The 13,119-nt window shown below is 36.2% G+C and overlaps 1 long non-coding RNA gene across 1 annotated transcript in view; it reads left to right on the forward strand.

Annotated features, from left to right (window-relative positions):
- Positions 1 to 13,119, forward strand: part of LOC141484008 (uncharacterized) — a 146,176-nt gene that overhangs the window by 36,971 nt on the left and 96,086 nt on the right. The gene's annotated exons all lie outside the window — the stretch shown is intronic.

Below are 13,119 nucleotides of genomic sequence, written 5' to 3' on the forward strand. Positions count from 1 at the left end.
GTTGGGTGTTCCACAAGGTTCCGTTCAAGAGTCTGAAAATTCGCAAAATGAATCTTCATATGACAAAGCATGGACGTTAGTCATTTCCTGATGATGCTTACTTGGTTAGCGAAACGCGTTAAATGATAAATGACTGTCATATTGAAACACGAAAAATCGTTACGACAATAACGATGAAACAATTACGAATGAACGTACGAAAAACGGTCGAAAACGCACGAAAAACGATCGAAAACGCACGAAAAACGATCGTAAACTCACGAAAAACGATCGAAAACGCATGGAAAACAACGTATTTTGAAATGTCATTGTCGAATACTTCGCTCCCCCATTGCCCTCACGTTGAGTCCACAACGCTCAACCTCTCGACACTTTTGGACCTCCTCTCTCTTCTGATGATGCTAACTTGGTTAACAAAGATACGAGACAAAGATATGAGACTTCCGACATGTTGGAACGCTAGACTTCTGTTGAATCGACATGTTTTTTTTTTAAATGATGTATTTTGAAACGCCCTGTATACACATTAATATCATATTTCAAATCGACATGTTTTTTTCCTTAAATGATATATTTTGACGCACCCTGTACACTTCGACGTAAATGCTATTTCATAGTAGGGGCCAGATATTGAATTTTCCATAGTTTACAAAGTGATTCATTTCAAATGAGTACCCACATCATCATGTTGCAACTAGTATAACGAAAATAGGTTATGAGGCCCTTTTGACTTCGGAAAATGATCAATTATGTTTCTTGACATCAGAACGAATCTATCGATGTCAAAATCATTGAATTCGGACTACCAGAATTGAAAACCGGAAGTGACTTGTTTTTGACGGATTCGATACCTTCTCACCATGAAGAATCCAAATATATCATATGTTTCAGTATGCGATTATTTTTTCATTACCAGATGTATTCATCTTTGTATGAAAAGTAAAGATATGCAGAAGTTGGATATTGGAATTTTCTAATTTTTTCTCCAGACTTCTACAATTTCACATATGCTGCCTATAGGAATTTCGAAATAAGAGATGAAAACGGCTACGACAACGACGACGAAACGATAACGAATAAACGCACGCAAAACTGTCCAAACGCTCGCAAAACAACATATTTTGAAATATCATTGTCGCCGTCGCTCCCCCATTGCCCCTACTTTCGATAGTTAACTCCACAACACATAATTTCCCGACACATCCGAATAAATATATAAGTTACTCATTTGTATCGCACGCTGAAACGCTACACCCCCGACTGTCATGATTTCTTAGTGAATGATGTATTTTGAGACATCCTGTACACATTGAAGAATCGCACGTTGAAACGTTACAGCCTCGTTTAACTGTCATTTTTTAATGATTCATTTCAACGCTTTCTGTATACTACCACTGTCAATGTCGGTTATATTGCCGTTATGTTTTTTCCTTCAATGATGTATTTTGAGACACCTTATATTCATTGACATCATGTTTTTCTCATCCTAATCTATTTTGAAACGCCCCGAATACCTCACTGTATACCCGCCGCCGTGTTTTTTCTTCAATCTGATTTGTCATTCATCACTTTCGCGCTTCCAATATTTCCATCCAAATTTATTATTTATATAATTCAACAACGCTCTTATCTTTGAATCTTACTCATTCCATACTTTCATTCCATGTTTTCATTTATCATTCTGAATCGTTGATAACAGCCGACAAAACAACTGCCATGAATATCAACGATCCATAATTACTTCCAAGAAATCACGTTGGTGTCGAGGCTAAGGACCAAGCCTACGCCAATGATCTGGGTTCAAATCTCTAACCGCTAAATTTCTTTGATTTAATCTCTTTCAGCTGCCGATGACCAATAGGACCATCTAACTGGTACGCGACATGAGGACACAGTGGTGAAGCCCTAGGATGGACCACGGGTTGGGGTGGAGTCCCAAGGGGGCCCACGCTCTTTGAATCCCTCCTATACTCATTCAGTAGTGTAACAAAGAGACTTCTGGCGCAAAATCCCATGTATTTTCTTATGGAGCTAAACTTTCTGCAATTTTTGGTTCAAACAGGAGTGGGGGAAACGTGTGACGTCATCGACGCAGGATGGAACGAGTTTCGTAGCGATTCAAGCATTCACGGCCCCCTTAGTACTCCACATCACCGCTCATGCCCTCTTGCGACTCTTCCTCACCCCTCGGCCCCCTTGGTACTCCACCTAACCTATCAGCTCCCTCGGCCCCTTCAGTCACGTGATTTTAAATAAAAAAAGTTTATAGTTATGAGATTCGAACCTGGGTCGTCCGCGCCGTAGACATTGTCCTTAGCCTCTACACCATCGTAAGATATTGAAGTTAACTGCGAATGTTGGGTATTTATAGCGTTAGTTTTGTCAGGACCGAAATTGACTCATTCATTATACTTGACAGCATTATTTTTGATTTCCGTAGAATGTAATCGTCATTATCATATTGAAGATAGGAAAATATACTTAGATTTGGGAAAATAATTAATATTTCATGTAAAGATGTGTATGTGTGTGTAAGAGCGAGAGGCGCGTGTGACGTAATCGATGCAAAGAGAGATGGAGATTGAGGTTTTACCGGTTGCTAGTGCAAGCAGGTGTTGCCAGTTGTACAATAAATCAATGTTTATGGAGTAATGTAGCGTTGCCGGTTTGAAAATTAAGTTGTAGAATACACAGAGTCATCTATGAGTCACTAGCTGAACTATCAATTGGTTGAAGAAGGACACTGTAAACACTAGACTCATAAGACTGCATCTGTCAAATTTTAATACATGCCAGCATGTCAGGTTCTTCGTTGCCAGTTGTACAATAAATCATTGTTTATGGAGTAATGTAGCGTTGCCGGTTTGAAAATTAAGTTATAGAATACACAGAGTCATCTATGAGTCACTAGCTGAACTATCTATTGGTTGAAGAAGGACACTGAATCGATGCACAAATTCACGTGGCTTTGCGTATATTGAGGATTCATTTGAATAATTTATCGTACAGAATTGTTTCATGTCCTGTTATCAGTAACCGCACAAAAATAGGCGATCGATTCATCGATACAAAAGTATATGGAAACACCAAAGTTATAGAACACACAGAGTCATCTATGAGTCACTAGCTGAACTATCTATTGGTTGAAGAAGGACACTGTAAACACTGGACTCATAAGACTGCATCTGTCAAATGTCAATACATGCCAGCATGGCAGGTTCGGCGTTGCCAGTTGTACAATAAATCATTGTTTATGGGGCAATGTAGCGTTGCCGGTTTTGGAATTGATCGTGAACTACTCAACGAAAATTGGAAGCGCGAAAGTGATATATTAATAATAATGAATCAGATTTAAGAAAAAACATTACAGATTAATGAGGCTGTATCGTTTCAAAGTGTGATCCCTCAGTATTACAAGGTATCTCAAAATACATCATTGAAAACAAACATGGCGACGAAGTGTACAGGGTGCGTCAAAATACATCATTCAAGAAAGAACATAACAGTTCCACGAGGCTGTAAGTTTTCAACGTGCGATCTCTCAATGTTTATAAGGTATCTCAAAATACACCATTGAAAAACGAATATGACGTTGAAGTGTACAGGGTGCGTCAAAATATATCATTTAAGGAAAAAAACATGTCGATTTGAAATATGATATTAATGTGTATACAGGGCGTTTCAAAATACATCATTTAAAAAAAACATGTCGATTCAACAGAAGTCTAGCGTTCCAACATGTCGGAAGTCTCGTATCTTTGTTAACCAAGTTAGCATCATCAGGAGAAAGAAGAGATCCAAAAGTGTCGAGAGGTTGAGCTTAGTGGACTCAACGTGAGGGCGCGAATGGGGGAGCGAAGTATTCGACAAGGACATTTCAAAATACGTGGTTTTCCGTGCGTTTTCGATCGTTTTTCGTGCGTTTACGATCGTTTTTCGTGCGTTTACGATCGTTTTTCGTGCGTTTTCGATCGTTTTTCGTGCGTTTTCGACCGTTTTCCGTGCGTTCATTCGTTATCGTTTCATCGTTATTGTCGTAACGGTTTTTCGTGTTTCAATATGACAGTCATTTATCATTTAACGCGTTTCGCTAACCAAGTTAGCATCATCAGGAAATGATTAACCTCCATGCTTTGTCATATGAAGATTCATTTTGCGAATTTTCAGACTCTTGAACGGAACCTTGTGGAACACCCAACCTAACTTCTGTTACAGAGTAGTGTCGGTCAGCCAATCAGAATGGAGAAATCAAATATCGCTCGATTGATTGTGCTAGATGAAATTGAACTGGAGAATGAGGGTCGAATAATAATAATAATAGTGATAAAACATTAAAAGCTTGAAAGTGACGTAGTCAGCGTGATAGGTGGTGGCGTGTGTGATAATGAATGAGTTATTACGAAGAATAATAGCGCAACTGTCAGAAGGGCACTGAGTTGTATATTTACTAATAATGATCGGATCGTCGCATACGGCATGTCAAATGAAAGGATAAGAAATGATTCGTCGACAGAGAAAAAACAAATATGGCGTAATGAATATAATATCCAACGCCTAATGTGAAATAACACAGGAAGAATTGCAAATTCAACAAAAATCACTGAAAAAACTTGTAATTAAAAATTGTTGGGTTATGAACAACTATAAGTTTATTCCAATTGCAGAAGCTTGATTCAAAACGCAGAATTTATTGACAAAAAAATTAAAAAAATCATTGGATACTGAAACATATGATATATTTGGATTCCTTAGGGTGAGAAGGTTTCGAATCCATCAAAAAACGACCACTTCCGGTTTCCACTTCCGGTCCTCCGATTTCGATGATTTCAACATCAATGGATTCGTTTAGATGTCATGAAACATAATTAATCATTTGTCGAAGCCAAAAGGGCCTTATAACCTATTTTCATTATACTAGCAGCAACGTACCGATGTGGGTACTCATTTCAAATGATTTCATTTGTAGATTATGAAAAGTATAATATCGAGCATCTAATGTGAAATAGCATAGAAAGAATTGCACATTTAAAGAAAATCATTAAACATATTTGAAATTAAAAGTTGTTGGGTTATGAACAACTACGAGTGTAATGTAATTGCAAAAGTTTTATTCAAAACACATAATTTGTTGACAAAAAAATCAAATAATCATCGTATACTGAAACATATGGTATTTTTCGATTCCTTAGGGTGAGAAGGTTTCGAATCCGTCAAAAACAGGTCACTTCCGGTTTTCACTTCCGGTCGTCCGATTCCGATGATTTTGACATCAATGGATTCCTTTAGATGTCAAAAAACATAGTTAATCATTTTTACGAAGCCAAAAGGACCTCATAACCTATTTTCGCTATACTAGTCGCAACAGGTCGATGTGGGTACTCAATTCAAATGATTTAATGTGTAGACAATGAAAAATATAATATCGAGCGCCTAATGTGGAACAGCATAGGAAGAATTGCAAAGAGAATCATTGAAAAAACTTCCGATCGCCACGTACATCATGTCAAATGAAAGAAGAAAAATTGCAGAATTCATCTATAAAGAAAAAATAAATATGGTGCAACATGTCAGAAGGGCACTAACCCACATCTTCATTAATGATAACTGAATCTCAACGTGCAGCAAATCAAATGAAAGGAAAACGAATGCAGAATTCATCAACAGAGAAAAAAAAAACCGAGACGATGCCAAGAGGGCACAAAGTTGTATCTTCACTAATAATAGTCGCATCATCACATGTAGCACTTCAAATAAAATGGGGAAAAAAAAGCAGAATTCATGTGTTTGTTGCGCTATTCAAATCCAAGGTGACATGGATCAATGTCAACGCTGAATATGCATATAACAAAGACTCTTTGATTTTCTTTTGTTTCATTTCAGAATATGTCATCACTAATTTTTATATTCAAACCCAAAGTGACATTGATCACTGTCAATGTCGAATCTACATCCGGAGATATGCAGTTCTCAAAGCGACGAAACAAAGGCTCTTTGTTTCATTTTAAAATATGTCATCACTTATTTTACTATAAATACGTCATGCATGGCGAAATGAGTTAGTTGCATCCGTTGAAAGTGATACCAGTGACAAGTGCACCGATTCTATTTGAAAGTAAGTGTTTTTGATTTGACTCTTTCCTCAGATGAATTTATTCAAATGTAATTTATTTGAAAATTGGTGAGAATTGTTGAATCATTTGATTTCCAAAATTTTTTTCGATATATATATATATGTTGGATGATTTCAGTCAAATGTTTTACATGTCGTGGTTTGTTTGAGATAGTATTCGCATATATTGTGAATCAAAACATAAAGCTTTCATTTTTTATTTTTCACAGATGGATTTACAAAAGTTGAATGCAAGTTCGATCGTGAAGAGAAAGCCAAGTATCAAAGTAGTAGATTTGCCTGTGGAGATGCCGCAGAGGATATTCACTGCCAAAATCGTGAAAGGAAAATTTGGTGAGGCGGTCTTGTTAGATTTGGGAGATAAAGTATCATTTCTGCCCCACCGAGTGACGGAGGCGTATCGTCCTCACTTAGAAGAATTTTCATCAGGAAAATACGCTATTGTGTTCAAAGGGTTGATGGACATTGGGAAACCGAATCTTGTCGTTTCATTTGAGATTGTACAAAATTAAGGTTAGTACTGTTTCCAATTTTTTCTTTGTTTTATAGGCAAAGAGTTTTTGGGTGTATACAATATTTTTCATTCGAGTCAAAAATTCTCACTCACAGATATGATCCGCATAAAGTAGTGTTTCCATACAATATATTTCCTTCACTTAGTACGTGCAGAATATGTGTTTTAAATTCATTATTTTGAATGACACTTGATTTTTTTATTTTCATTATATGTGTAGCAATTACTTCATGGAAGACATTACCCTCTCTGTTGTCAAAAAATTTTGTTTAGTGTATGTTTTTATTAAAAAATCGAATTTATTTCAGTGTATGTTTTTATTGAAAAATCGAATTTATTTCAGAATAATACATCAACGTGTGCAGTATCAGTCAGAGTCATCTCAACAACAACATTCAAAACCGTCATAGCAACCTTTCCAGAACGAGTTTCAAATCTAAGCAGTTTCCATTTTTTTCAATCTATAGAGGCTTGAATTTGTCGATATTCAGTGATTTGTTGGACAAACTGTGTCTATTCAATATATACACAACCGTAATGAATTTGGAAGACTTTGAAGATTCATCGTGGTGTGTTCCAAAATTCAAGAAAAACACGCCGTTCTGTATGGGTCATTTCAAAGGAAATTTGTTCAGCTGCAGTCTCAATAACGTTGATAATTTATATAAATGGCTTTATAATATACTACCAAAATAAATACAATACATATCACACACATCTTTTTTTGAAAATGAAAACTTATCTTATACAGGGAAAGTTGTCAAAAATGTGCAATAACAAAAAATTATATACCAGATTTTATAGAGATGAAGAAACATCATATTGAAAGATACTAAGTTGACAAAAACAGGACATTTTAGAAATAAAGGAAATAAGTTTGTCTGTTATTTTAAATTCTGATTCGTTGGGTCGATATAACAAAAAGTGGCATTTTATATCATGAATTTTATTCAGGACACTATTATAGATTATTGACATTTGTCATTAAATTTCAAGTGTGATATTTGGAAATTCATTTCGTATTGTAGTTTTTTCGAAATTCCCTTTCAAAATAGCATCCTTTGATATAGATACCGGACGAGTTCATTATGTGTAGATAACCTGAATTTCATTTTTATGACAATGTCGTTTGGTGTGATCACGAGTCCATTATAACAGGGAGTGAAATGAATTCTCAGACATATGAATATAACAAAGTAACGATACAGACAAATATGAAAAATCGTTATGAAATAATTCAAAGCCATGAATCGAAATACATGAATTGCTTCGATATTCTGAAACAAAAACACTCAGTATTTACAATTCCATTCATTATTCCAACTATCTTCAAAATGCACATCAAGCATTTTGTCGTAGTACGGTGACCGGAGCAAAGTTACAACTTCAGCATATGAATGTTTATAAATAGTGAGGTAGGTCAAGATCTTCAACAGGTATTACGAAATTCATTCGGTGTTCATTGATCACGAAACGGTTCGTAAGCTTTCGGAATACAATGCAAATAATTTTCTTTATGACTATTCGTTCGATATTAAATATTATTACCTCAAAATATATCGAAATCATAACACGTTTGCGATTCATTTTTTCAGTTACACTTGAAAAGTGAGTTTCAGTTTGCAGAAATAATAGCCCACACATGTTGGAAATTTTGCCATAGTGTGGTGAAAATCGTATTGAAAATTCTACGAAATATAAGCGCATACATACAGAGTGAATCAATATTTGAAATACGTCGTTTGGAACCCCCCATAATCCTTCTCTATCGAATTTTGGCAGAAATAATGCTGAGTCGTATTGTAGAGTTAACGTTCGAAATTGGGGAAAGTGAAGTATTCAACAGTTTTGCGTGCTACGGTTATGCGTGCGTTTTCGAACAGTTTACGTGCCTTTATTCGTTATCGTTTCGTCGTTATTGTTGTTTTTTTTCCTATTTCAATATGACAGTCATTTAACACTTAACGCGTTTCGCTTACCAAGTGAGCATCATCAGGAGATGACTAAAGTCCACGCTTTGTCGTATGAAGGTTCGTTTTGCGAATTTTCAGACTCCTGAACCGAACCTTGAGGAACAATCAGCCTAACTTCTGGTACAGAGTGGTGTCGTAAGCCAATCAGACTGGAGAAATCAAATATCAGTAGAATGATGGTTTTAGATGAAATTGAACTGAGGAATGTGGGTCGAATAATAATAATAATAATAGTGATAAAACATTAAAACTCAACTTGTGTTACAGAGTGGTGTCGGTCAGCCAATCAGAATGGAGGAATCAAATATCGGTCTACTAATAGTGTTAGATGATATTGAACTGGGGAATGTGGGTCGAAAAATAATAATAATAATGATAAAATGTTAAAACTTTGAAAGTGACGTAGTCAGCGTAGGAGGTGGTGGCGTGGTAGAAAATGTGTGAGGATTTGTGGAAATGAATGAGTTATTAGAAAAAAAAATGGAGCAACTGTCAGAAGGGCACTAAGTTGTATATTCGCTGATAATAATCGAATCTTCGCTTACAGCACGTCAAATGAAAGGACAAAAAATCCAGAATTCATTGACGAGAGAATACAAAGATGGCGCAACATGTCAGAAAGACATTAAGTCACAATTTCACTCATGATATTTGGATCTTAACGTGCAGCACATCAAATGAAAGAGAAACGAATGCAAAATGTTATCGACAAAGAAAAAAACAAAGACAACGTAACATGTCAGAAGGGCAATGAGCCGTATTTTCGTTAATAATGATTTGTTCTCAACGTACAGCACATCAAATGAAATGGAAACGAATGCAGAATTCATCGACAGAGAAAAAACAAAGATGGCGCAACATGTCAGAAGTGCACTAACCTGCTTCTTCGTTAATAAAAGTCGCCTCGTCACGTGCAGCATATCAAAGAAAAAACAAAAGAGGCAACCAAAAGGGCACTGAACCATATTTTCGTCAATCATAGTCGGATCGTCGCATTTGACATGATTCATTCACTCAAAACTGAAATATTTAGAAGATACCAAAGGAGATCTCACGGTGACTATAAGTTCTGGTATGCTTTGTTAGGTATCGAATGATGCGTGCAATTTCGTTAATTCCAGCGACATGATTATTCCAAGACATATTGGTGTCCATTTGAACCTCAAAAAACTTATCGAAGCAGAAGGTGGAACCCCAAAAAATAGGAGATATAGTACACCAAGTCAGTGACGAGCGGCATTTTTCTGCCGAAAAATTTTTGAATTTCTTCAAATTTTCCAAATATCTGTAACAGAAAGACAAAACTCAGTTGCGGAACGCTTCTATCTACTAAAGTTAAGTATGTGTCTGTAGTGGGTAACGAAGGTTTCCATAAATTCACTGGTTGCGCCCTCTGGAGGATGTTTGTTGCGATACATCATAGGTGACAATATTTATTGTTTATCATTTCGAATTCGTTGAATACAAGGGGTTTGGAAATAGAAAAAAACAACGTTTTAACGCTTTGTAGACGTGTTTGATGCTCTATGAGCAACACCCGTTATCCATATTTTCATTATTATCCCGATTGTATGACCACCAAACATTCAATATTATCGGGATTGAAGGGAGCTGATAGGTTAGGTGGGGTACCAAGGTGGTCGATAGGTTAGGTGGAGTACCAAGGGGGCACGCTGGATGGAACGAGTATCGTAGCGATTTAAGCGTGGAACTCCGCCCCTCGGCCCCCTTGGTACTCCACCTAACCTATCGGCCACCTTGGTACTCCACCTAACCTATCAGCTCCCTTCAATCCCGATAATATTGAATGTTTGGTGGTCATACAATCGGATAATAATGAAAATATGGATAACGGGTGTTGCTCATAGAGCATCAAACACGTCTACAAAGCGTTAAAACGTTGTTTTTTTCTATTTCCAAACCCCTTGTATTCAACGAATTCGAAATGATAAACAATAAATATTGTCACCTATGATGTATCGCAACAAACATCCTCCAGAGGGCGCAACCAGTGAATTTATGGAAACCTTCGTTACCCACTACAGACACATACTTAACTTTAGTAGATAGAAGCGTTCCGCAACTGAGTTTTGTCTTTCTGTTACAGATATTTGGAAAATTTGAAGAAATTCAAAATTTTTCGGCAGAAAAATGCCGCTCGTCACTGACTTGGTGTACTATATCTCCTATTTTTTGGGGTTCCACCTTCTGCTTCGATAAGTTTTTTGAGGTTCAAATGGACACCAATATGTCTTGGAATAATCATGTCGCTGGAATTAACGAAATTGCACGCATCATTCGATACCTAACAAAGCATACCAGAACTTATAGTCACCGTGAGATCTCCTTTGGTATCTTCTAAATATTTCAGTTTTGAGTGAATGAATCATGTCAAATGCGACGATCCGACTATGATTGACGAAAATATGGTTCAGTGCCCTTTTGGTTGCCTCTTTTGTTTTTCTTTGATATGCTGCACGTGACGAGGCGACTTTTATTAACGAAGAAGCAGGTTAGTGCACTTCTGACATGTTGCGCCATCTTTGTTTTTTCTCTGTCGATGAATTCTGCATTCGTTTCCATTTCATTTGATGTGCTGTACGTTGAGAACAAATCATTATTAACGAAAATACGGCTCATTGCCCTTCTGACATGTTACGTTGTCTTTGTTTTTTTCTTTGTCGATAACATTTTGCATTCGTTTCTCTTTCATTTGATGTGCTGCACGTTAAGATCCAAATATCATGAGTGAAATTGTGACTTAATGTCTTTCTGACATGTTGCGCCATCTTTGTATTCTCTCGTCAATGAATTCTGGATTTTTTGTCCTTTCATTTGACGTGCTGTAAGCGAAGATTCGATTATTATCAGCGAATATACAACTTAGTGCCCTTCTGACAGTTGCTCCATTTTTTTTTCTAATAACTCATTCATTTCCACAAATCCTCACACATTTTACCACGCCACCACCTCCTACGCTGACTACGTCACTTTCAAAGTTTTAACATTTTATCATTATTATTATTATTTTTCGACCCACATTCCCCAGTTCAATATCATCTAACACTATTAGTAGACCGATATTTGATTCCTCCATTCTGATTGGCTGACCGACACCACTCTGTAACACAAGTTGAGTTTTAATGTTTTATCACTATTATTATTATTATTATTCGACCCACATTCCTCAGTTCAATTTCATCTAAAACCATCATTCTACTGATATTTGATTTCTCCAGTCTGATTGGCTTACGACACCACTCTGTACCAGAAGTTAGGCTGATTGTTCCTCAAGGTTCGGTTCAGGAGTCTGAAAATTCGCAAAACGAACCTTCATACGACAAAGCGTGGACTTTAGTCATCTCCTGATGATGCTCACTTGGTAAGCGAAACGCGTTAAGTGTTAAATGACTGTCATATTGAAATAGGAAAAAAAAAACACAATAACGACGAAACGATAACGAATAAAGGCACGTAAACTGTTCGAAAACGCACGCATAACCGTAGCACGCAAAACTGTTGAATACTTCACTTTCCCCAATTTCGAACGTTAACTCTACAATACGACTCAGCATTATTTCTGCCAAAATTCGATAGAGAAGGATTATGGGGGGTTCCAAACGACGTATTTCAAATATTGATTCACTCTGTATGTATGCGCTTATATTTCGTAGAATTTTCAATACGATTTTCACCACACTATGGCAAAATTTCCAACATGTGTGGGCTATTATTTCTGCAAACTGAAACTCACTTTTCAAGTGTAACTGAAAAAATGAATCGCAAACGTGTTATGATTTCGATATATTTTGAGGTAATAATATTTAATATCGAACGAATAGTCATAAAGAAAATTATTTGCATTGTATTCCGTTTCGTGATCAATGAACACCGAATGAATTTCGTAATACCTGTTGAAGATCTTGACCTACCTCACTATTTATAAACATTCATATGCTGAAGTTGTAACTTTGCTCCGGTCACCGTACTACGACAAAATGCTTGATGTGCATTTTGAAGATAGTTGGAATAATGAATGGAATTGTAAATACTGAGTGTTTTTGTTTCAGAATATCGAAGCAATTCATGTATTTCGATTCATGGCTTTGAATTATTTCATAACGATTTTTCATATTTGTCTGTATCGTTACTTTGTTATATTCATATGTCTGAGAATTCATTTCACTCCCTGTTATAATGGACTCGTGATCACACCAAACGACATTGTCATAAAAATGAAATTCAGGTTATCTACACATAATGAACTCGTCCGGTATCTATATCAAAGGATGCTATTTTGAAAGGGAATTTCGAAAAAACTACAATACGAAATGAATTTCCAAATATCACACTTGAAATTTAATGACAAATGTCAATAATCTATAATAGTGTCCTGAATAAAATTCATGATATAAAATGCCACTTTTTGTTATATCGACCCAACGAATCAGAATTTAAAATAACAGACAAACTTATTTCCTTTATTTCTAAAATGTCCTGTT

Source organism: Leptinotarsa decemlineata, unplaced genomic scaffold (genome assembly GCF_025532065.1).
Source record: "Leptinotarsa decemlineata unplaced genomic scaffold, Ldec_3_MD MMD2_tig00004307_RagTag_RagTag, whole genome shotgun sequence".
NCBI classification, from domain to species: Eukaryota; Metazoa; Arthropoda; class Insecta; order Coleoptera; family Chrysomelidae; genus Leptinotarsa; species Leptinotarsa decemlineata.